This window comes from Falco cherrug, chromosome 13 (genome assembly GCF_023634085.1).
Source record: "Falco cherrug isolate bFalChe1 chromosome 13, bFalChe1.pri, whole genome shotgun sequence".
NCBI classification, from domain to species: Eukaryota; Metazoa; Chordata; class Aves; order Falconiformes; family Falconidae; genus Falco; species Falco cherrug.
In genome coordinates this window covers 6,981,264-7,007,607 of record NC_073709.1, presented here as the reverse complement: position 1 = coordinate 7,007,607, position 26,344 = coordinate 6,981,264, and the positions used below count along the sequence as shown (strand labels likewise).

Below are 26,344 nucleotides of genomic sequence, written 5' to 3'. Positions count from 1 at the left end.
GGTCCTCCACCTTCACAGAAAAGATCTGTGGGTTGTTGGTTTTTTTTTTCATTTTGCCCCCATTTAGGTGACAGTGTTATTACAATATATGTTTTGTTTTGAAATTAAACATGTATATAGCTATATACTTGTGTGCACATATGTGGGTGCAATCTTTTAAGATTATTGAATGTAGAAATACATGAAAGTTTAAATTCTAGTGAGGAATTTCATTGTGCTTTGTTTCTGTCTGGACGGGAATCACAGATTTCAGCTATACAAGGACGAAGATGGTTGCTTGTGCTTTGTCCAGAAGCAGAGCTGTCCTTAAAAAGATATTTCTTAAACCAACTCTTATCAGGTCTGAATGTACAGTCAGACATTGCTTAAAACTGGTTGGAAAACAGCAAAAGGGTTTTTTCACCCTGATGTATGTGAAATCTCTATGGGAATGTTTACATTAGACCAGTGCCTGCCAGCTTTACAAGGACAGCTAAATCCCTGTTGGGGACCTTGTATACCACTGAGCCTATAGACTGAGATAAGATCTCACCAAAGTATGATGCAGACCCTGGTTTTTAATTATAGGAAGCAAAGGGGCCTTGTTTTCAGGGATGCTACATACTGGTGTCCGGGGGAGATCTAGAAACCAGGGTGTGAAGGTGGGGATTTTGCAGTTTCTTCAACATCATGTAATGAACTCCATCCTGATGAAATACGAGCCTCACTAGAGGTATTATGAAACCTAACTGAGCTGGAAAACCTCTAAATCTGGACCCCAAAAAATCTGGTTCCCCACGTTTCCTTCATGGAGTGATGTTGTAGACTTTTTTTTTTTTTTTTTTTTTTTTTTTTTTATTTCCCACTCTTGTCCTCCAGGGACTACATGGAGAGCCGTGGCTGAGCTCCCCAAGGGCAGCTGCAGCTGGCACCCTTCTTCCCACCGTGGGAACGAGACTTTCTGGTCGGCGGCATCTGGCCATACTTTCCTCTATAGCAAGTCTCTTACCACCTGCTTCTAGAAAAGAGGGGTGTGTTGATATGGCCCCGTGTGTCCTTACCACTCTGTTTTTTGGGCACACCTTCATGGCAGGAATTGCAACGTGTAGATGTCCAAAAGGCAATAAAGGGGCTTGGTTATCGCTGGGGCATATGTATGTGAGTATGCACATAAAGGAGTATGCGGTGTGGTGCTGTGCTGCTGGCACTGGGTCTGTGCAAGGCACCAGTTCGCTTGGAGATCCTCTTTTACCTGGCAAGCAATGGCATGGGTCAGGGCTGCAGGAAAAGCCTGTGTGAGAGAGAGAAGGACGGAGACGTAGGGTCAGTGGAAGAACAAAACGGATAAAAAAGGAACAGGGAGGGCAGCGATGTTTAACTCAGGCTATGGGAGTAACTCTCCAGAGACAACACCCTTTTTCTAATCTTAGACTTCCTTGGGAGTTGTATATGTCTGCGTGTTTGTATGTATAGGTATATGCACAAAAGCACACTCACATAAAAATGAAAAAGCACACACAGCACTTACTAACCCCTCTGCTGAGGGCTGCACACAGGTCTTTTCTAAGGTTTAAACCTGCTCGTGATAAATGTGCTGTTATTCTGGCTGCAGCTTTTTAGTTCTGGGGATATCAATTGAATTCTTATTATGAAAGCAGAAAATTGGAGTTACATCTGGTGACTGACGCATGTGACAGTATCACTGTGAGGAATTTCGGTTTCCTGAAGCTTTTCAATTAACTCGGTGCACTTTTCCTCAGGTGCTACGCGTTCGATTTTTCAGCGTGTGCCTGCTTCCAAGTTGTAAATCAACGAGTAGGTTATTGTACTGTCGTAGGAGCTCTTGTGCCAGTAAAATGAAACAGCAAATAATAAACCCCAAGGAGATTTATATAGCCTGAGTTGATGAAACGATTACTTTCTCATTCCTAGGCTCGCTCAGAAAGGCGGGTTAAAAGTAACTAAAAATTTACAAGAGCCTAAAACTGAATCTGAAAAGTACAACCTCAGCAACTTATTGGGCTTGGCCTAGCGAGCGCCAGATTTACTGTTTGCAATTTCTTCAACTTGTTTGGTCATTTTTATTATTTTTTTTTCGACTGTCCCCTCCCTGAGTTGATGACAAGCCTTGGCAAAAACATCTGTGCAAATAAAGCAGGGGACAGAGTGAAGGAACCTGGCAAGGAGCCCCCTGTGTCTGCTATGGCAAAAATGTTTGATAAAAGCATCCTTTCCCCCAAACAGCCTGAAGTCTCTAGGGGTCACGTCTCACGTGGCAGATGAAGAGCCTGCTTGGGTTATGGGTGCCAGCAGCCTCAGCCAGGCTCTTCGGGCTCCTCACCGTGGGTAGTTTCAGCCGGGGGCTGAGAAACCTCCCCTGCACTTTCAGAGGTGAGTGAGGAGCCCAGACTTAGGCAGAGTGGTGACATCTCTCCCCAGGCTCCAGTCCCTGCGCCCAGCACTGTTAGCAGCCTGCACGTGGTTGCTGTTCCACACTAAATGCCTGTGCAGTGATGGGAGCAGAGACCGAGCTGGTCTGCGCAGCGCTGTCACCGGCTGAGCCTGACCCGCGCGGCCCTGCTGCAGGCACGGACCTGGTGTGCGGGGTGCCCGTGAGGCTGTACGTGGCAGGGACCTAACGCTCTGGCACCAGCAGCACGCAGCCGTGAGCCAAGCAGGTGCCAGGGCATCAGCAAAACACTTGCAATCGGCATGCCTAGAACCAGGGCAGGGAGAGACGAGCAGTGGTTTTGGGAGCGATGGGAGGACTAACCACGCCACTCCAAAGGATGTGTGTTGTTCTTACCCCTTCCTGATACATCAGCTTGATAAATGCTCTGCTCACAGCATCAGGATTAAACGGCAGCGCTTTCCGTTCAAGATACATGCGGAGGTCCCACATTCACCTGGAGCATCTGGGGTCAGAAAGCAACAGGTCAGTGGTCATATCCCTCTCTCCCCGTTTGTGATGGCAAAGCCATGAACATACTGCATTGCCTCTGCTTTTTGTTCTGCTGGTACTAGTGAATAAACTAGCAGCCTCTCCTCTTGCTCAACTAAGATGCCTTCATGTTCTGTTGTCCTCTTTTGCCGCTTGCTCGAGCTTCCTGAGCGCCTGAGAACGAGTCTGTCCTCTTTGTGAGTCATTCCTGACGCACTGCCGTGCCAAGGGCATGCCAGGTCCCCACGCACCCAGGGACAAACAAAGGTGGTCGCCTCTGTGTGACCCCCCAGGGTTGGCCACGGGGGTGCAGACCCCTTAGAAGGCGCCTCACTCTCTGCTTCCTATTGAGACCTCCTGAGGAAATGGTGACATGCTCCGAAGCTCCCCTTCAGGGGACAGCTTGGGGTTTTACAGCCTTTAAACAGTGTTTTTTCCCTTCTTTTCCTCTTCTGGAATGTGGGCAGGTGAATAACATGTTCCAGATTGACACAGTGAATCGTGCCACTTCGGCTCTGCATCCCACCATGTCCCATCTTGTATCTCTGATCCCAGCAGGACCATGATGGTCAGCCAGGACACCAGCACCTCCCTGTCAAAGGCTACTAGTTGAAGAAAGCTGTAGTCTACATTTTCCTGTACAACTTTTGTAGAGTTCATTCCAAAGGCAGGGAGGAAATGAAGAGATTTGTTTGTTTTCCAGCCGCAGAGATATTTTCATCATAAATCAGGAGGAACAAAAGAACATAAAAGTGGGCTGTGTTAGATGGGGGTAGGAGACTTCGGTCCTTCTGATGGAAAGTTCTTTCCCTCAAAAAAATAAATCTTTACAAACATGTTATTTTTTTGAAAATACCTTTTTTTTTTCTTTTTAAACAGAGAACATTGTCAACATGTTGCTTTCAGCTGGCCCCATGACTTTCCTGGTGTCCTAGTCCTCTCCCCAAAGTCATCTGGCCCTCTCCAACTGGAGGGCGCTCCCAGCCATTGTCTGGCTGCATCTATCAGTGCCACAAATCTTCAAATTAAGAATGGTGGCTAAAATAAATAATTATATGCATTTTAATGGGCTGATTACTCTCTGAAGGCTTGCATGTGATTCTTATTTTCTATGTTATATAAAAGCTAAGGGTGGGATTTTCAAAACCACTCAGTGCTGGCCTAATTCTGCTCCCATTGAAGTCAATGGGGCTTTCTTACCCTTGACTGTAATAGGAGCAGAGTTAAGCCAGCAGTGAGTGCTTATGAAAACCACATCCTAACTATGCTCCCAGACCTCACCCATATTTCTCCTTTCATGGCACGAAGTTTGTTTTCATCATGTTACGTGTGCTGGAATGCTGATGTCTAAGGGAAGCTACTAGGGATTGAGTTCAATATTAATTCTGACCGGGCTTGGCTTTGTGGGTTACAGCTAAAGCGTTCCTGTAAGTGCAGCGTAGAGGCTCATCACAGAAATAACGTCAGCAGTGTCGGGACAAGTCAGAGCTGGGCCAGGCCCTGACTTGCCTCGGGTGCTCAGGGTTTAGGGAAGGCACGGGAAGCACCTAGTCCTCCAGGCAGACACCTGGACCAGGCTCCTCCACCAGCCATCTCGGTACCTGTGTCCTTGCTCCTGGAGGAAGCAAGTCTGCTGGGAGTGTTTCTGGGGGCACTATGCCTAAAACAGTGCCTGCTGCCATCCTCGTGGAAGTCAGCATCCCAAATCTGCTTTCTTGAGTGGAGGTCCTTGGCCGTGGGTGCCTGGAGCTCTGTCAGCTTGGGGCAGGACCAGTCTTCTGAGAACAATGCTGGGAAACAACTTGTGCAGGTTTTTTTTTAGATAAATGGACTTTCCACACAATACCATTTGGATAGAAGGTCTGAGTTAGCTTGGTCAATTTTTTTTTCCTTGTTGGTACTTTGTTTTTTCAATTTTTTCTCTTGTTTGTTGGTTGTTTGGGTTTGTTTGGTTGGTTTGGTGTGTGTGAGGAGGTTGTTTGCTGTTGCTATAAAAGTTGGATTGATTCTCAGATTCTTGATAAAAAGTTGACCTCTATTCTATTCTTTTATGGAAAAAAGAAAATCCAACAAAGCAGTTCCCTATTTTTACTGCTTAATGTCACTATAGCACATTGCCCATCAAGCATGCTGGCAAAATCCTGTATTTTGTGCTTGAGTTATTTTGGAAGTGACCGCGGAGGGGGAAGATGGCTGTGCCAGGTGATTTGCTCTTGCTCAGCAGCAGATGGGATGTGATGGATCCCCTCCCAGTGTCCCCTGCCATCTCGGGATTTTGTCAGGAAGCTGGTGGAGTCTGAAACTACTCCACCAGTGAAAACTCAGCATAGGGAAGACCTCCCACCCTAGTCTCCATATTCCAGAGATGAAACCAACTGGAAAGAGCTGCAATCTCTTTCCCTGTAGCCAAGAAAGTCATTTTGTATTCCCTGCACAAGCTGGGCTGAACTTGGCCCACAGATGATTGTTGCTGTTGATCCAAATCTCCCAAAAGGCTGGTGTATTTTCTTGGTAATAAATGTCCCACAAATGTTTTGGATTTCTGCACTCATTAGGGCTTAGGGAGGCTATTTGTCAGGACCAAAGACGTCTTCTACAATAAACCAGCAGCTGTCTGCAAAGGGTGAGGAGACGTTTGTTGCCGTGAGCTGAGTCTGCTGTCAGCAACCAGGCCCCTGACCAGCCCTAGTAAATGTTTTATTGATTTAATATTAAATTAACTGCCTGGGCATAAGGAGCGCATTATTTTTAATGGCATTCTGATATTAGGGACTGCAGTTTGCTAGAATGCACCTGTAAAATTAGTATCCCCTAGTATTCTGCAGGAGCCATAAAACGTAATGCTCTTTGTGTGCAGTGCTCTGAAGCTTGACATGGGTAAAGTTACAGCACTCGCTCGCAGCCTATCTGGTGGCTGCCCCAGTTCTCACTGGAAGAGGAGGAGGAGTTAAGTCATCTTAGAATCATAGAATCATTTAGGTTGGAAAAGATCTTGAAGATCATCAAGGCCAACCGTTAACCCAGGATGGCCAAGTCCACCACTGAACCATGCCTCTAAGCACCACGTCTTCGTGTTTTGAAAGCTTCCAGGGATGGTGATTCCACCACCTCCCTGGGCAGCCCGTTCCAGTGCTTGAGAAGGCTTGTTCCAAGCTCATCTCTTTGTTCTGAAAAGGTGTAAACTGAGCCCGTGAAGCCTGGGTCCTAACCTCAGGGAACCCTGCCTGGCTACGTATGGTAACTCATGGAAACCTGTACACAGGGCGCTCGTAACAGCAGGACACCTTCTGCAGGGGGTCAGTGTTGGAACAAGTAGTTTTCCCTCATTTGTTTTCAGTAAATGAAATGAAGGGGGCAAAAAAAAATTACAATCAAAAAGTATCGGTTGCTCAGCCCCAAATGCACTGCTCTGGAATTTGCCTTTTTTTTTTTTTTTTTTTTTTTTTTTTTTTGTGAAAGAAAAGGCATTTGGAAACAAATATAACTTGAAAATTAAATGAACACATTCCTTAGTGTAAGACTGAAAATATTTGCTAATTTCAGATTTCAAGTCACTTTTTCTTTTTTTTTTTAAACTGCACTATGCAATTAATATAAGAAAAAGTTCAGCCCAAATAAAAAATTTGTTCAAATAACATCACCTCTCTGTAGTTCATACTGTTTTTTACTTCTGGAAATTGGGCCATAAAGAGGGTAAATACCTCGCTAGGACTCAGCTCTCCTCCCGCTGGGGAGGGCACAGCAGCCACCGCTGCCTCCCTGCAGCAGGGATGCTCGGGGTAGCTGGGAAGGATCCCTGCGCGGTGGGTCCGGCTCAGGGAAGCACGCCATGGGGGTGTGCGTGCAGGATCCCTGCGCGGTGGGTCCGGCTCAGGGAAGCACGCCATGGGGGTGTGCGTGCAGGATCCCTGCGCGGTGGGTCCGGCTCAGGGAAGCACGCCATGGGGGTGTGCGTGCAGGCCTTGACCTCGGTCCGCAGCAGTGCGAGTGAGCCCAGTGGCATTCTGAGCGCTCGGATCGTGGTCGATGGGGACGCTTTTTGCATAAGCTTTGCTGTCTAGTGGAAAAGTTGCTGTAGGTTCTTGCTAAGCACTGCAGCCTGTTTCCGCATGGTGATCTCTTTATCAAGTTGTCTTATTCAAGTACAAAGAGAATTTTTCTTAGGCCAGTAACGTGCACCTTGCTGCTCTACAATTACCCTTGGTTTTGCTTAAAATTACGATGATTGCTGTTCTGCTATAGCAACCTTCTTTTCGTTAAAATGCGTACCTAGTAAATGTTGCATTTGGTTTTATTAAGGTTGTAAAAATGCCACATTTGAGCTGTTTATATTTTTTAACTCCCTCAGAAATGGTCAATTAGAAAGTCAAATCTTCTTAAATGGCATTCAGATGGAGATTCTGAGAAATCCCAAGATTTCTGGGAAGTTTGTTCTACACTAATTTCACAGCAATGAATCACAGGGCTGAAACAATAAGGGACCAAAGACTGGCAACCATAAAACCATGATCTTGGTACTTCTGAATACTCGATTATAAAAATAAAAACCTTTAAATTAGAAGTTCAGAATGTCAGGGGATGAGGTAGGGTACCGAATTTTGTATGTTTTGTCATTAAATTAACATTGCTTTAAAAACTGGAGAACTAAGGGGCTCCACATATAATCGAGTGACCAAATTAATTTTGAGCAGCAACTACGGGTAGGACAGCAATCTCAGCGGGTTGGTCATGATCTGAATGGGCACAGTGGCAGGATCTGATGCATTTTTCAACCGTTTTCTTTAAATACAAGCTCTCTCTTTGTAAAGCTTGTTTGTAAAGCCACTGATGATCTCTCTTTTCTGATTGCTTTCTTGGGCTTTATCAGTGAATTAAATCCATGCTTTATTACTCCTAAGGCAAACATTGACAAGAAATGTTTATTTTTTGTTGTGATTTTCCAGAGGAAATATCAGTTTCCTTCCAAATAATTCAAAATTTCACTGAACTTACTTTTTCCTTAGAATGTTTCGGGACCAAAAATCAAATACGCCTTTTCTACAGAAAAAGGGGGAAGGCAGGACAGAAAATAGAAACATCATTTAAGAGATCAGGCATTGTCTGCAAATATTGTTGGTTCAACAGGCATAGTTTCTGTAGGAACTTTCAAAAGAAAAAGGTTTATGAGCTCGCCCTGTGAGAGACCCCTTTTGTTCTGATAGTTGTGACCAGGTGATGAATTTATCAGAAGACAAAGTGCACCCAGCACCTCTCCCTGGCTCCCAACCACGTGGGTGCACCAAGGGCATAGGCAAAGCTATGTAGGGTGGGTCTGTGTGAAGACTTCTGTTGGCTTGAGCAGGTACTTGATCAAGACAATCTCTTGGGTTTTATATCATGGTGTTGATGTTGTTCTTCTTATTCTTCTGCCTGATTTCTCTCCTGTTGTTTGATGCTCGTTTGCCACTGTTCATGTAACGTTCAGAGGTCAACGCTGTCAGAGAGCCCAAACGTTGCATTTGGGGCCATTTGCAAAGATGTGGCAGCTCAGTGCTGGTTTTAGGAGCTCTTTATGCAAGTGACCTGCCCATTTTGTGCTGGTGCTCAGCTTTGAGGCTGAAGATTACGGAATTATACAAAAAGGTGGGTGACTGTTGGATGGTCACATTTTAGTTGACAAATACAGATAATTCATTGCGCGGGCAACTTGAGTTGACAGAGTCAAACTGTACTTTTTTGAAAGGATGTGGCAGATTTACTTATTCCTATTTCTGTGTTTGATTTACTACCACATGATTTCATTAAATAAGAACTTAACATGGGGATTTCTGCCAAGCAACTTTAGGCAAGGCCCATATTCCACAAATCCCTAAATTTGAGGGTGGTGGGTGGGAGAATCATCATATTTTTCTAGCAGATGTCCGTTCTGCCTGTGGACTAGAGTTTGAGACGGTTTGTTTATATTGTTGTTGCTTTAAAACCGTTGTAAAATGATGTTTATTTTCCTCCCATTAGGTAACAAACTTGAATTTCTCAATTCAGTGAAGGGTGATGATAACTTTAATAACTATTAATTCTCTAATTAATAACAATATTGGAGGAAATAAACGAGAAACCTTCAAACAGGCAGCGTTTCAGGCTTGAACTGGTTTCAAATTCAGACAGGATTACTTGAGGCTCTCTCTTGCCCTTCTCCGTTGTAAGGCTGCACAGCTCATGTTTGTAGGTATTTTTGGGTAAATAAAAGTGTGTAAGTAGGTTCTTCCCTTTAACTACTGGGTAGAAAATCCTATATCCTGGTAGCTCAACTGTCCAGGTCATGCTGAATTTCTGTGGAAGAAAATGAGTAAATGCAAAGAAGAAAATGCCAAAGAAAATGCAATGAGGGAAGAAAAAGTGATGTAAGTTGGCCAAGAAATAAGTTACAGTTCTTGGCCCAGGCTCTGCGGTGGTATAAATCATTACTGCGCTGCTTCAGTGTAGCCATTCCACTTCACCAAAGTTTTCGATTTGACCTGTTGTCAACTTTGAGCAAAGGTGGTAACAATCAAAATGACACCAGCCCCAAAGCAAGTCTGCCAGCTTTTGTATGCTGATCTTCACCCTCGAATGCTGCTTTTGCCCCAGTCCAGCATTAGGGTGAATATAAAAGCAAAGAGATCACGGGAGCAACGTCATTGCTGAAGGTCAGGCTTGAGCGAAAGGCACATCTGGGGTAGGGCTCTATCTCCATTTCTGAGCTAGCTACCAATTCCTCTGCTGGAGAAGGACTTCTAGATGACACCTAGCAAGGAGAGGTTTGAGGCATTTCACGGATCCTTGTCTGCTGTAACCATCCTGAGCAGGCTTTAGTTTTTGCTCTGAAATGCTCCAGATGAGCCTCTGGAGATGTTTTTGGGAGCTGCCTTTTGGAGCCTGTACAGCTCACCTGAGCTCAGGGGTCCAGGCCAGCACACGTAGCCCCTGCCCAGAGCAGGCTGGAAAGGCAACCTGCGAACGGTTAGGCTCAGTACTTCTGGGTTTTTCTTTTTTATTCCGCTCTCCCTTCATGGCTATTTCAGGTCTTGGCTTCAGGTGACAAATGACACCATCAACTGTCTACCATCCAGTGCCTCATGCTGCTGCTCACTTTTGAAACATTTTAAGTGTTCTGGTCATTGCCCGAAGAAATCGTGTTTACATCATCTCTGAGAGACATTCAGAGTTAAGAGGAAAAAATGGCCAAAACAGCTTAGTGCTTTTGGCTTATTGTTTGAATATTTAAAGACATTGCATCTGGAATGTATTCCATTAATTTGTGGCTAGCATCCATATATCATAATCCATGAGCTTCCAAGTAAACAGCTGTCACTGGAGCTGCCACGGAGGGAAATTGGCGCAGCTAGCTTGTGGTGAGCAGAGAGGGAACACACTGGTACACACTAATCCAAGGAGGAAACATTAACCCAGATGTGTAGAGGACAATGAATGAATTGTTCCTTACAGCTCCTTAACTTCTCAACTGTATTAATGTGAGACACAATTAAGGTCTCAGACTATTCTGTTCACTCACGCGCATACACAAAAGTGTACGTACCATCATAGCCAGAAAGATGAGGTTGCATACTATATATACCATGAAGCAGCCTCCGGGTCACCCCCGCGCACACGGGAAGGGGGACCTGCGTCTGAGGGAGAGAGGAGACGGTCCGTGTTGGTGGCAATCTGTCTTCAGGCTGGTTGGATCACACAGTTGTCTTTTTGACGTTCACACCAGCTTGAAACGCAACGTTCATGGCTCCCCTGAGGAAGATGTGGTAGAGCCAAGACCCATCCAGGCGCTGGTGTAGCAGGGGGTGCGTGGGGCGCTTGCTACAATACTTAAGATCCTTTGGGGCTATTGGCAGTGCCGGGGCCTCGGCTGGAGTTGTGACTTTGCATGTGAGCAGCTCACAGAAGGGCAAGAAGTTCTACCTGAAGCCAGGTGAAGTGCCGAGATGAGGACTCTGCTTTCCAGTGCTGCCGTTACTGGCAGAGCTGTTTGTTGTGCAGCCTAGGGCAGCGGGATGGGGGCCTGTTATTTTCAATTACATGTTTGATCAGTCTGTTTCCATGTGGTGCTCAAGTAAACGAACTAATTAAGAGGCATTGTGTACATGGAAGTGGGACAGAGATGATACCGCTATTTATGTTTTCTTTGGAGGGGTGTTACCCCTCCAAAAAACCCCATGGCAAGATCAGGGTCTCTGGGTGTGGGTGCTGTGGGGCACCTGGGGAGGTTTCAGCTGAAACGGAGGAAGGGCAGCAAGAAAAGAAGGGTTTCCCATCCTGTTTCCAGAAGGGAGGATCTGAGGCCAAGGGAGATGAGGTGAGTCCCCAGAGGAGGTGGCCACGTCAGTCCCAGGGAAAGCATGGGGGACATGAGATGGAAGGGAAAACCCTTGCACACTTCTGCCCAACAGCTGCTCTGGCATCTCCTCTAGATGCTCTGGTATTCCACCGGACTTGGGATTTACCTTCTGTTTACTAGCCAACCCGAAGTGGGTTTGAACTGGTGACCTAAAGGTGAAAGGCTCTGCATCTTATTAGAATTACTGTGTGCTGCTGAACGAGTCCCCCATGGCAGTTAAGATTTGATTATGGTTCGAGAAAATGTTCAGCTTTTACAATTAGTGTCAAAGCAGTGGTAAGCCCCTCTTTGATTCCTGGGTGTAGGCTCGTGCTTTTCTTAACCTCACACATATGCTGGCATATTTACAGTAAGTGCTCAGGGGTTTGTTTTTTTAATTATTATTTTTTTTTATTTTTGAATTAAAAATGAAAGTTCCCCAGGGAAATTATGCAATGGGAAATAGCCACTTCAATAAACTTGCCTCACACATTTTATTGATTATGGTAAATTTAATTATTCCATTTAAACCTTGCTTACACACACAAAAACCCTTATCCTTTTCTTCCTACATATTTTTTCCTGGTTTCATATCCCTCTCTACAGACCAAAAGTGCACTTATATATTATTTTACATTTTTTAGAGGGTAAATACTCAAAGCTAAGCTCTTCCCCGTAATTATAAATTAAAAATTAGAAAACATACCATAAATCTTACTCAAAACATCTTCAAATAGAACTACTAATTGTTAAACAGTACTAATTATAGCTTTTAATATAGCTCTTTCACCTCTGACATATATTATGTGCACCATTTTTGCTAAGGGAGACAATTATTCAAGCACAAAGGACGTTAAAAAAAAAAAAAAAAAGGAAAACATGGAGCAAGATAGGTATTTTTCCTACTCAGTACTTTGCTAGGTGAATACTGGTCATTCTCTTTATATTTAGGTGATGATACCCAGGGGTCTCAATCTTGTTTGAAGACCATTGCACTGAGGTCTTCAGAGGCTACAGTCCAAAAGGCGGTGAAAGAGCTGCCGGTCCCTGGGTTGTCTCTGGGTCTTAACCTTATTTCTCTACAAACCACTGCTAGTAGGTGGTTTTCTTTCTTTTTCAGGGAGCTGCTGCTGCTGCTTCTGACCTACTGAACTGTGTGCAATCCAGGTAATCATCTTTTTGTCGTCTTAAACTTATGAATGGTGTCTCCTTCCTGGGGAAATGCATTCATTCATTACCTTGTGACTGTTCCCACAGATGGAGAATGTTCCCATGGATATAGGCCTGTGGGACTGAGGGTGAAGCAATTCACCATGGCTAGAAATCAGGATGTGGGAAGAGGAATTATCACTAGAGATGAAGAATCAAAAGTAATTCACTAAGTCTGTACTCCCTCTTGCATGAAGGGACTATTCAGAGCCAGCCCATCCCAGCAGTGAGGCAAATCATAGTTGGTCTTCCTCCTTGAAGCTGCAAAGCTCAATCTGGAGAGGGGCTCTTCAGGGTTCTGGAATCTGAGGGTGGCCGGTTCTGAAAGCTGAGGTAGGGTCCAGGGTTTGATCAAGGCTTTGTTGCTTCCAGACACACCTTTCTTCCAAGGTCTGTCACAGGGTTGTTGGACCTGGGTTTGTCTGAATCCCACAGCCAAATCCTCATCTGGTATAACCTGAAAGGGCCCTGTTTATTTCAAGGGAGCTGCACCTCCTCAGTCAGTGGCGTGAGCCTAGAAGAATCTGGTGAGAGCACAGGGATGCTGCAGGGGGAGTGATGTGGCTGGGATGCAGGAGGTTCTGGAGGCTGCAGGTGAACAATGTCTCCTTCACTTTCCTCCAGTTTCCCTCCTGGTGGCACATTTGACTGCCACCATTGTTAAGCTCAGTGACCAGCCTAGCACCCTTCTGGATATCCCTTTGTGGCAAAAGACGGACTGGGGAATACTCCATGGAGACCTCAATGCCATTTACACCCTTGGGTTTCCTGCATTACAACGTAAGTGATTCAACATAGGGGATACTTGTCCCATGGCTTGGAAAAAAGAATTAAAAATTGGATGATCTTTATCCTGGCAGGTTTCCGATTTATTGGCTTTATTCAAAAAGTATAGCTGGAAATAAGTACTTATAAATTTCTAAATGACCTGCCCCTAAAAATAACCACAATCTGATGTAAACTGATAAGGCTCCCTTGAGTTAAATGGATTTGCTCCAGCTTGCACCAGATACAGATTAGGCCCCAAAATTCATGCAAGCCCAGTTGTGACAACCTTGAAAAGAACTTTAGATTAAAGACGAGTTTGGAAGCAATCAAACCAGATCATAAGCCTGGCTGATTTCATTTGTTTTTCTGGCAAGTCCTAGTTTTCTGAGAATATGACCTTGTTGCAAGATGTATTACACCAAATCTTTCACTTAATGAGCCCATTGACACAGATGTCACTCTCCATGCCATAACTCCCCAAAACATTTCAATTCCCTTCCCCCTGACTGTCACCACGCTTGCTCTGACCGCCACGGGGAGGGAACTTAGCCATGTAGCAGATCCCAGACTCAGCTTTTGGCCTAGATGACACGCAGAAGAATTATTTTGCAGATGGGCCAACCTAGGACACGTGTTCCCGCTGGGATCGGCACTCTGCTCCCCCCTCGCTGCCTCCTTAACGAGAGCGCGAGAGCTCAAACCAACAGCCAGCTCCTCCAATGGCAACAACAAAAGACTCCTTGTCATTGCCCGGGCTGACTCAAAACAGAGTAGAAAAGGGGATTTTTTTGACAGAGCTGCAGATCACGGATTCACAATATACAGCTTGTCACACAGTGCTGTCAGTGATGCTCTCTGTTAAGTTATAAAAAACACCTACTTGCTCCTTGCCTCAGTTTTCCACAGCTGCGGGCCGTGGGCTCTGTGAGGGATTAGTACACAGGAGATGTGATGTGTGGCTCCGGTGGTGGTAATAGAGACATATAAGCAGTGCTCCAAAGGGAACGTTCTGACAAGAAGGAATCTTGAAATTTGACTTGTAAGTTTAAGAATTGCCCCAGAAGAAAAATTTCTCTTCCACCTTCCCTCCCAAAAAGCAGGCCTGAGTCTGTTATCTCCGTTCCTGCTTTTCACAGTCTTGCATAACGATCTACATGAAAATTTGAAGGTAAAAAAGCCAAATGCTTTGTGCTCTAAATTTTGAAATGGCGCAACTGCAGTGCTCTTGGCATTTTTGTTTTTCTTCTGCATGTTTTCCTTTCAAACCATAGTGCGGTCCAAAAAGGATCTGCTTTTCCTAAGTGATTCTTTTTTGGTAGAACAACATATTTCAAAGGTAGATATGTGTATTCCTTATGCTTAGCCTGTATAACCACATACATAGATGGTTCTTCAGAAGTTTTACCAACTATTTCTATTTACCACTGCTTCAAAGAAAGCAGGGACCATGCCCTGTGGAATCCTTGCTCTCCCGACATGCAGACCTTGAGGAAGGAAGTTGCAGTACTATTTCCTCCCCTACCCTTTATTATTACTAGTGGCAATAGCAAGTGCTGATCCAGTGAGGCGCTGCGTACCTTCAGCTCGCATGGGAGTCCTGGACAATAAGGGATATTTCCATAAAGGGTATTTGCCTGTGATGTACAGGCACTATGGTCAATCCTAGGCACCTTCCAGCACTTTTCCAAACACAGGAAGAGGAATGGGATCGATACAGAGGGAGCTTTCCGGGGAGGGGAAGGTGCTCCTCACAGGCAGGGGATCCCAGGGTCTTTGGGAACAGGTTTTAAGCAGAACATTTTCTGCAACACCTTAGTCCTGGCTGGTGCTGGAGATGCACAGTGTGCTGACCGCCTGCTCCATTTCACAGTGGCACCGTTGCATTCCTCTGAGAATAAATACTTCCTTTCTCTCTTTACCAAGAATCCCATGATTTCTTAGGGAGTAAAAAAAGTCTTCAATTTTCTCATCTCTTCATTCAGCCCATTTGATTCACTGAGTCATTTTGTACACTGGAAGATTCAGTCAGTTTTTAACCTTTATTTGTTTCCCTTTTTTCTGTTTATATTTGTTGTTATTGGTTAGTTCTAGAAAGAGCAGCCTGAATGTCTTATCTGCCAGAAGGCACATGCGCATGGGTTTCTCACTCTGCCATCCCTCCACAACTTTACATTTGCCTAGAACCGAATCTGTTAGACACACTGCAGAGCTGGTCCCAAGGCAGGGAAGGCAGTGGCTCAACACGTGTCATGCTTTCTCCTACGATCTCGTTTCCTTCTGCACAGCCCCTGCTTGCTGGGTTGGCAGGATGGGTTCCCCTGCTGCGCTGCGCTAGTTTGACATAATCGCCGTAGTGCCACTGAGCGACATGTGGCAAACAGCCCAGCAAGCTGGGATGAGTGAGCAGCAGCTTCCAGCAGGAATACTCCTCCATATTTTAAGGTAGTCTTTCTTGGAGAGTTGGAAAAGAGGAGGTTCGGGTTGGGGGGGGGGGGGTCCCCTCTATGCGATTAACTGATGTTTGTAGTTGCACAGAGGGACACCAGAAATCTGATTTTAAAAGCGGTGCTTCAGGGAAATCTGGATGATTTCTTGATCACTGAAAAGACCCAAGAAAGTTTCAGTCCAGCATATCTCAGCAGCTGATCTGAAGCAAACCTGAAGACAACCCCGTGTCCTCAGAGCCTTCACGCAGCCCCTTTGGCCACTGAGACATCACAGCTGACTTCAGTTGGCCAGAAGCCCTGTCTGTGTCGCTGCAGAGCTCAAGCATGCCTTGAGACAAAAGGAACTAGTCATGCCCCATCTATCTTGCATGCTCTTTTTTGAGCACCTCCCAGACTTAACTACATTTATCCTCTTAGCACCTCTGTAATTATCTCTCTTGTAACAGATGAGAAACAGAAGAACATGGAGGTTTTGCAATTTGAGCTGAGCCGTGCAGGAGCTCTTTGGCAGAAGAGGCAGCCTCCTGAGGGGTGAGTAATATTCTTTTGACAATCCCATTAGACTTCTGTTTGTATCCTTACATACCTAGATACAAGCCAAAAATCAAGCCCAAAGCATCTTGCACAAAGCAAAATCACTCTCTGAACCTGACTCTTCTGGAACCAATGGAGGCTTTCACTGCTCCCCTTCCCGCTCTTCATCACAATTCCCAAAGGTGAGACCTGCAAAGCAGTTCCGCTCTGTTTCAGTTTGAAGGATCAAGTTTTATTTACGCAAGCAATATAAACATAATTTTAGCCTGACAGATACATAGAAAATTCAGAACAGCTGCAGCCATTGGGTGAAGCGTCCTGCAGAATAGTAGAGCGCAAAGGCACGGGGAGCACTCGTAATTGTATTTTAACCAGTGCCACCAGCAAAGTGAATCAGATGGCACTTGGTGTCAAATATAGGCTTATGGTCAGCCCTGTTAGCCAACTAAATCAATGAGAACTTTACCACAAACCCGAATATAGTTTTAAACCCTGAATCAGCAGGAATAGTTGAGCATAAGAAGCGCTGGATGGCCAGGCAAATTGCCTGGGTAGTGGGCTTCAGGGGAGGCACACGCTTAGCTGGATGGAGGGCTCCCTGTAAAACCAAGCGGAGCAGTGGAAATCAGATCAGCAGGACGAAGTCTGGCTGATAAACATTCTTCCTGGCATGTGAGTCAGCGGCAGGTTAATTAGGCATAGTTAGGCAGGGAGCAATGGTTATTATAGAAGAGGCTTTAATTGACGGGATCATTCTCAGCACAATAATATCAATTAGCAATTGCGATCAGGATCGTGAAGGCAGGTGGAGCCCTTTCTGTCAAGCTATTTTTATAAGGAATTAGCCTGTATAAACACTCATTGTAAAAACATTGTCCTTGTCAGGTGTAGTAACTGCCCTGGCACATAGCATCTCTACTCACAATGGAAAGATAATTAAAGACGCATTTGCACACTACTGTGGTTCTCCCAGATGCTAATTGTGTCACCGGAAGATCTAAACAATTATTAGGAAAACACTGGGTGAGTGTTAATAGTTATTTCCAAAATACAGACAATAAATAGATCGAGAAAATGCTGTGAGCATTGAGCCAGCCTTGGAAAAAGCTAGAGGAAAAATTGTATTTCTGAAGCGAACATGGAAATTTGAAGTGGGAGTTAGGTGCCTAAACATCTTGGAGGAACTTAGATCCTGAGCATACTGAGGCCAAATCCCGCCCTAGCCTACCAATAATTTCATATTTTACAGCCTTCACATTTTCCTCATATGTATGTTGTTCTTAGAAGCCCATATGAGGAGGGCCAAATCCTGAAGGTATTACTTAAAGGAAATTTCTATTCATGTTGCTGAATATTCACTACCGATAATCCTAGTAATAATTCTCATGAAAAACTGTGTGATGTTCCATATTGCGTTTTATTATGTGTAGCACATATATTGTATAACTATATTACAGGTCTACATTGCATACCTGTAATATTATGTTCTGGTAATTAAACCAATTAAAGTGCAGTTATGAGCTCATTAAACCCAAGAAATGATATGTCAACCAATTCAGTTTTTATCTAGATAAAATCTTATCAAAGCCAAGTGATTCAGTCCTTAAAACCAAGTGTTCTTACATCTGTGTCTCCATTTATGATGCATAGATTAAAATGATACAGAAAATGCCTGTGTAGACATTATGTGACCTGCATGCACGGTTCCTATCATGGAGCAAACTGCTGCTGGATATTTTTACCTCTTTGGCTCCCATGATACATCCGAGTGGGATATTCTGTTACAATCTTAACATTTTAAATATTTAATAATATCACACAATTCTTTTTGGATCTGACATAAGCAATACATAACCCTCTGCTGGGTGTGTAGGTTTTGCACGTTGTTCCTCAGAGGACACCAGAATGACTGAGATGTGCCAAGCTGTCCTGCTGTGCTTGGATCCTGTTTTCCCAGGTGCTGCAGTACCTAACCTGGTCCTTGCAGAGCTGGAGCATCCAGCTCTCCCTCTCGGCTCTTATGGGCTGAGAGATGATCCTGAATTACCTCTTTCCAGGTCACCTAGGACTAGTGCCTGCCTGCCTCTAGCAGAACGTTATACTCTAGAATAAATATACTTGGGGCAGAAATCTTCATCCTGCTCAAGTTCTCCCACGGCTGTTACAGCAGGGACAAGATTTTGGGCAAATCCTCACTGCCATCCCCATCAGTTGCTGGGAGTGTGTTTCCTGGGGCTGAGCAACGGCAGTTCTGAGCTTTGCGCCTCGCGTTAAGGAGAGGCACTTGGTACAGCCACGCCGACGATCAGCAGAGGCTGCAGAAGGCAGAATGCAAATTATGCAGAGAGGCAGGCAGCAGAGGAATGGCTGTGACACAGGATTCGTTCAGCTGGGTTCTGGTTCTCACACCGACAATGTGTCTCACCCAATGTTCTGTGCTTTGTTTTGTGTCTGTGTTGGTCAGATATATCTCAGGCTCCGAAGGGCAAGGACTGCCTTCACACACTGTCAGCGCAGCATCTGAACAGTCGTCACGCCTGATCTTGGCTACCGTCTCAGTGAAGGGCTCTAACATAAGCCGTAACAATACTAACATTGGCAGCAGCATCGGTACTGTTAATGAAAGACTGGTGATAGTTGCTTTTTAATATGGTTCAGAAAAGCCCTACACTTCAGGTTCAGCTCATCCAGATCAGAGAAGCTGCTTATATTCATGTTGTTGTTCTGGTAGGAGGAGAGTGTTCATGCCCAGAGATGGAGAGCATGAGGAGAAAAGAGAATTCTGGAATGATTTTTCTACTGTGCCTAGCACGATTATAATCAGAAAAAGGTAGGAGGGAGCGGGGAAAATGTGGATGATGTTATTACCAAAATGAAAGAATTTGAATACAATCATAGCAGTTAGGGAAATGTGTTTTTAAAGACCTTGAGAGAGGTCATAATGAAAGTTTACTTTGTAGATCTAATCATAGTTTACAAGACCATATGCCAGTTCCCAGTGGTGTCCACAGTGAACAGCAGGACACCAGTAACTTTCCAGATGTGGCTTTTCCCCTAAAAGGAGAACAAAACCAGTTGAGAACTGGAGTAACCCAGCACTGGGGGAGCCTCTGAACTCCTCTGCAACTCTTGACTGGGATGCCCTCATGAATAGTTTGGTTGTTGCCTGGTAGCATTGGCAAAAATTCTACGGTACGACTGAGCCCGCAAGAGAAAAGGAGAAACTTTGAGAGGGATCATAGATCCAATTTTATGGGAAGGTCTTCATAAAACAGGGCTGAAGCATACATACCATAACATCTGTCCTAGATACCTGATGGGTATTTGGGGCCACATGGGTAGTGGGGGAGAGGGAGAGGACATTGGTTGCCAACAGGGCATTACTACCTTGTGGAACATGCTAGTGCCGAGAAGATCACGGTCTCAACTTCTGCCCTGAACTTCCTGTACCTTCTTCAGATGCTTGCCTGTTTGGCCCCCTTTGGTCAGATCCTTCTGTCATCCACCCTTGGGTCGGCACTGCCCCAGTCACCCTGCAGCGCAAGCGCGCTCCGGGTCGGGGCGTACCAGCAATGGGAGAGTTTGCAAGGGACTATGTGGAATCACCAGATCTGGTTTTGTTTAGAAGAGTTGTGGTTGTAGATGCCTTTCTTTCGGAGGAGTGGGCTTGGAAAAGATTGTGAAGAAGGTGAAGAAATGATATTTAACAGGAATCTGTAGAATCATGTGATCTCTTCTGGAGGTTGTTCTTGCAGCCTAAAGCCCTTGCTCCAGGTTGCTCTTACCTCTCTCTTGTGCGCTTTGTCCCTTGCTTTGTGATTGGCATTAGCTTGGGGAAAGGAATTGTCACAGTCTGTTGAGGACACGGCGGTTTCTGATGTTACCTGTAACTGATTCATAGCTCGCTTTGGAAGATTAGGGAACGGACTGAGATCCACCAGAAAAAGCCAAGTGTCTGCACAGTCTCTTGCACCACGTGGGCTCTAGCTGAGGGCTAGGCATGGCTTGCACCTCCGTTGCAGTGAGCGTGTTGTCGTTTCCACAGAAAAAGCAGAGATCGTGATAGCCAGATCTTTACGTGGGAGGAAGGAGTGGAGTTTCCTAATGAGCTGGAGCTGGAAGGAGGAAATTTTAGTCAGCGACACCGACTATTCATCTCGGAGCAATGACGCATCAGAAGACACCGAGGCCTCGCTTGGCTTAGCCAAACGAGCGCTGCCTGCCCTCGCTGCGAGCACGACAGGAGCTGCTGAGTCAAAGGAGAGAGCGGCTCCAGCCAGGGCTGTGCTGAGGAGTGTGCTGCTGTACACGTTACTAAGGGTTGGTTGAGAGACTTGGAGAAGAAAAGGAAAAAGCCCTCATGGGAGATGGTCTATTTTTAATGAGCCCAAACCTCTTCCACAAATTAAGTGAAATATTTTAAAAGGAAACAATATTACTTCGGTTTTATTTGTTTCAGCTACTTAGTTACAGCTCCACGTGGACACAATTAATGGAGGAAATAGAGTATTTTATAAGCCCAGGACTCTGAGATAGATATTTTGTGACCATGTGAAATTCTTTGCCCTAATCACCACACATTCCTTGGGAGAAGGCTGTATATTGCTGAAGATTATTAGCCTTGGTTCCAAAAGTGTTGTGTCTAGTCATTGAATGGCAAAGGTCAAAAATTGTCATGGTGTTAGTCTGACGAATTTTGCTCCCCATTTTTCATTAAAGTCCCTGCTGTCCATCTTTGGCTCAGGTCTGTTCTAATTCTGTTCAAAGTATTCCCCAGCAACAAAGAGAGAAATGACCTTTCCACTGGAACCAGTTTTATTTCCCAGATCCCTTTCAGACTCCCCCTGTGACTTCATGTAAATCACTTGGACGTTCGGTGCCTCATTTCTCCATTTTTTTAAATAGAAATAATATAATTCCTCTTTCATTTGCCCGTTTACATAATGAATTTTTCAGGACAATGAATCATCTTATTTGGGTGGTATTTAACACCAATCCATCTCATCCTTGCTGGTTAAAGAAGAACAGATCGAGGTAAAACCTGGGGATGAATGTTGTTTAGATGAAAAGTTTCATTTGCACCTTGCCCTGCTTTCTTCATGATGGGAAACAATGAAGAAGTCACCCATAGAAAAAAATAATGTTTTTTCATTCTTCTGGGACTGCCTCAGAGATCAGAGACAGCACCCATAAAATACCAGGTGTGGGCTTTCTGGCAGGACCAAGTGTGACGGCGGGGTGCGATTTCTGGATTTCTGAATGGAGGCAATTGATCGGTTCCTCAAATGATACGGGTCCATATGCCTCATTAACCAGCTATCCGCTTCTCGCAGGCATGCCTAAGTGGTCTCCTTTTTCGTTCTCATATCAGCGCTGCTGAGAAGATTTCCTTGCAACAGGCTATTACGTGGAGGTAAACATCTCCTCGGTGCAGTAATCTGTGCAAATATCCTGACAGCTAAGCACAGCAGTGGAGTAAACAAACAACCCCAGTGCCCCTTCCCCTCCACCATGCCAATAAACGGAGTTTACTGTACACAGCGCTCTTCGGGGCTGTGCAGGGATGGTGTGAATCCATTAGTAGGGCAAGGGTGAGTGACTTCTGACTTCAGCAACCCTTAAAGTTAATCCAGCATTGTAGGGGCAGAATTAAATGTGATGAGCTCAGAAAGTGTGATAAAACCAGATTTAAGTGCACAGCTGGGCAGCAACCTATAAAGGCAGAATTTAAAACCGTAATAAAAACTTTGTAATCTAATTACAACGGTAAAGTTAAAGGTGAGGTATTTGCAGCATGATTCACATGCACCACAGCTAACCTCTGACATCTTGAATATATTACGTGGTTTCTTCACTACAGGAGTAATTTTTGAGTTGCTTTCTCACACTACATGGTTTCCTACTTTTTATTCTCCTGCACTGTCTTCAGTGGTTACAGGGCAGGACAGAACTGTGGATCACCACTTTGCAAAGCATCTACTTTGCTGTGCTTCTTGCTGGAGGTGTCCCAGGCCTGCCGGCTCCTCCCCATGCTCTGGGCGCTCGGCACCCAGGCACGGAGGCAGGGGTTGCAGCAGGTGCACAATGCCTCCAAAAAATTGCAGCTCCTAAGAGAGTCTGAGGAGAAACCACAGCAAGAGCAGGTATGTCTCAAGCTGGTTTTAGCCCGGCTAGTCTTAACACCAGCAGAAGGGAGAAGGCGGCAAAGCAGGTTATAGCTCGGGTGCAGGATATGGTCCCAGGCAGCCAGCTCCCGTTGAAGCCCATGTCATTATGTCGTTGTTGCAATTGGCCCCTAATTAACAGCACCTCAGATACACAGTCATCTCTGATTTCGGTGCTGGCTAGTCCAAAACCCAAAGTGATGGGAAAAACCAGCACCATGAATCCTGCCTGGTTCTCCTTCACCCCTGCCGGTGGGCAGGGCTTGTTTTGCCCAGCAAGTTTCATTCAGAGCGCTCTCGCCAGGATGGACACTGTCAAGTATGACAGTGACCTTAGATGCAAGTCTAACATCTTTCAGCAGGAAGACCGCAGCAGCGTTAAACACTAAAACAGAAGTCTCTTTCCTGGGTTGCATTAAGCGTTGTCCAGCATTCCGGGAGCGCTGCATGTGTGGCAGGTTGTAGTGGTGGGCTTTAAACAAGTTTGCTCCAGCGTAACAGCTGGGCAGTTGCTCTAGGAAAGGCAGCTGGGGTGATCACTCTTTCCTCAGCCAGCCTATGTCAACACGATGATACTGTGTTTCAGAACCTGTCCTTTTTTTTCCCTTTTTGTCGGCTCGGAGGGGAACAGCAGAGCCATCAAGGGCACCCTGTGCAGGGCTCAGTGATATTGTGTCTCGTGCAATGAGGAGAGTGCGAGTGCCATTAGCTAAAATGGATGATTGATATCAGCAGTGGGTGAGAAAGAGGTGTGGGGTGCGCTTGGAAAGGAGCTACCTAAAGTTTCCAAGGGCGGCGTACATTTGTGATCGGAGACCTATCTCAATATCGTTTAGAAAGACAGAAAGCTGCTTTTTTATTTTAGAGGGGAAAAGATGTCTTGTGTACGTCTTGAGCTGCCATATACACTTATGCTATTCCTGAGTTAACTTCATTCCTTCTCTTCGTGCAGCTGTACAACAGCTACGCTAATATAGAACCCTGCACAGGAGACAACAGCTTTTAAAATGCAATCAGGGACTACCAGAAAACACCACAACAAACGCCCAAAACATGGGAAGGAGCCCACCAGCTGCAGGATGCCAGCGTGAGGATCAAAAGAGCAACATCCCAGGTACAAACAAGGTAAGATCCCATTGAGCCCAGGCCAGCAGCCACCCACTACGACCTCCAGTGGGTTTAGAAATCCCATCCCGTGCAGCAGCTCCTACATGCTTGAGCTCACTGTAAGGCAGAGGGAGTAAGGGAGCATTTAACACCCTCAGTCTGCAAGGCACAGACAGGAGGTGGTAAATACCTTGATAAGGAAACTGGAGTGAAAATACCAGCTGTAGGCAATCCAGATTTTATCAGGGCAGCATGCAGGAATGAGTAACTACCTGACATGTAGATGTGCCTGTGTGCAGTGCCAGCAGCTTGCCAGTCCGCACATCTGGCCTCAGGCGTCAAGTTTGCATTTTCAAACCCATGTGATTTCAGGGTGCAGTTGAGGGGGTATTTTTGCATGGGATTCTCTTACGCAATGGTAGCGACCAAAATGAAACTGGAGCTCTGTGTGTGGAAGAATCTGTAGGTTTAACACTGGAGACTTGTTTTTCTGCTGTAAGAAGCCGCCTGGCTGCTCAACGAAGGTTATTGCTCTGCTTCGCAATGACACGCATTTCACAGCATGGAGATCCACGTGTGGCAGGTTAAAAAAATGCCCTGGAATCCAAGGGCTCAGCAAAGTCATAAAGACATGAATATTGTGTATTCCTCAGTGAATGGATGGTGGCTCACGGACCATTGCTACTGCTGTCACTGTGGGACCTAGAGAAGACCTGTGCCTAGTCCCATCATAGTCTGCAATGTGAATCACAAATTTGGTGAGGGTGGTTGGAAACTGAAATGCTGTGAACTGGCACAATGTATATATTGATGTCTGAGAAGGTATGAGGATGGTGGGGGAAGAACTCCAGGGAAGTAGTCATGCCACCAAGCCTGTCAGAGGTCAAGGAGCATCTGGATGATGCTCTTAGACATACAGTTTAGTTTTAGGTAGTCCTGGGAGGAGCAGGAAATTGGACTAGATGATCTGCATGGGTCCCTTGCAACTTGAGATATTCTATGATTTTGTGGTCTTACACAGACAGTTTGGAGAATTATTGCTAGGTGTACTTCTCTAGCTCTGGACCCCCAGTATAAGGCTATGAAGCTGTCTGTTTGCTATTCTCTGGCTCGATGTTTGCTATTCTCAGACCTCGAACTCTGGCTGGCTAGGGAAGTCGTTGCCTAGGTTGTCATTCCTAGGTGGGAAATGTCTGTGCAGAGACCCTGTCCCTGCTCTGATGATGCTCTTCAGGTGTCTGACAGGCTCTTGGAGCTTTCTGTTTGGTTTTTGCATTGATTCTTGACCAGGTTTACAATACAACAGAAGGCACAACCAGCCCTATCCTTGGTGCGAGGAGTAGGAAGAGCTTGGCAGCTTGAAGGCATGTCCTGAAACCTGAATAAGGAGAAAGGAAAGACTGTTACCTTGCTGAAATGACAAGGGGTTGGGACAGCATTCAGAACTATGCCACACCAGGGTCTCTTTCTGGGGGTGGTGCTTAGTGTGGCTAATGACAACCATAAGTAGGAAAAATATGGATGCTATTGGGGAGAGAGGCCCAGGAATGGATAAAGAATAAATTGGCTGTGCTGCACACGGAGAGGGCCAAACAGATGTTGGGCCTGATCCAGAGCCCATCGAGTTAACAGAAAGGCTCCCTTTGGTTTCATTGGACTCTGTCTCAGACCCATTACAGCTTCACAGGAAGCAGTGGAGACCAAGAGCAATAACTTGTGGTGACTGGAGTGGTGTGTGTTGCATAGGTGGGGGCTGTGAGGTTTTCATGGTGAAAACAGATGGGTCTTACAGATCCATCCCTTTGGCCTGGGTAACCCTCCTGCCCCACTTCCCCCACCTGATGGTAAGCAGTCTCATGTGGTTTTGGTCCTCTAGCCAATGTTTTGGCATGATTCTGCGCAGAAGTGCCCATCTGCCTTCTGTATTCCCCCTCCTACTCAAGGAGGTTCGGGTGTGATCTCACGGTGGCCCAGGATTTAGAAACCAGTGATTTGAGCCATCCACAGAGAAGGAAGAAATGAGGCCTGCTGAGAGCTGTCGGCTAGGGTGGGATTTTGTTGTGGACCAGCAAGAACAATAATGTAAAGCAGGTGTTTCTGCGATCGTGAGACATTTGTAAAACCAATGTCCAACAAGTCTCCCACTCGCATTCCCATCCACATGATATGGCAAGGTCTAACATGAAGGACCGCAAAGAGAAAACATCTCTCTGTGCTGGCTGGCGTATGACCCGCACTAGGGCCTCCCTCCCCTTCTGCTGTCTGTGCTTTTCTGTTTATTTAGGTGCGTGTCTTTGTTTCTGTTTTTACATTTAGCACAAGTAGAAAGGAAATGGAATTTCATACAGCTTAGAAGACTGGGAGCTCACCATGCTTTGGAGCATGGGCCATTATTTGTCCTCACACCGCAGGTGCAAGTGCTCGCAGGCCAGATTCTCCACTAGTATAAACTGCCCCAGCCTCTGTGAGAGCCCCCTCCTTTTAGCCAGCCCATTTGAGGAGGTTTGTGATATCCAGAGGTGCAGACACAGGCCATACTCAGGCTAAGCCGGTCTCATGTTTAGGAGTGAGACCTTGACGCTGAGCAGCACCTGTTTTCTCCTTGTGATGGTATCAAGACGAACGGATTGACCATTGCACACGAAGATGCACCGACAAACAGCAGATGCTGTTTAATTCAGGGCTCTGAATTTATTGGAAATATAATTTGGGGAATAGTTTTGTGTAGTCTAATTTAGGCCAGCTTGGGGAGAGGCAAGGAAGGAACTTACAAGGGTAATTTCAAGGCTTTTCTCAGGACTGCCCCTGCCCAAACACGGAGAGCTTTGTTCTCTCTCTTTCTGTTAAT

General features: G+C 45.6%; 1 long non-coding RNA gene across 1 annotated transcript in view; it reads left to right on the top strand.

Moving 5' to 3' along the window:
- LOC114017647 (uncharacterized) overlaps nucleotides 1–26,344 on the top strand; it is a 366,106-nt gene that overhangs the window by 304,436 nt on the left and 35,326 nt on the right. Inside the window, exons 6-8 of the long non-coding RNA XR_008734858.1 lie at nucleotides 12,388–12,434; nucleotides 16,138–16,222; nucleotides 23,342–23,514. This is a non-coding gene — a long non-coding RNA (uncharacterized LOC114017647). The remainder of the gene's footprint in view (nucleotides 1–12,387; nucleotides 12,435–16,137; nucleotides 16,223–23,341; nucleotides 23,515–26,344) is intronic.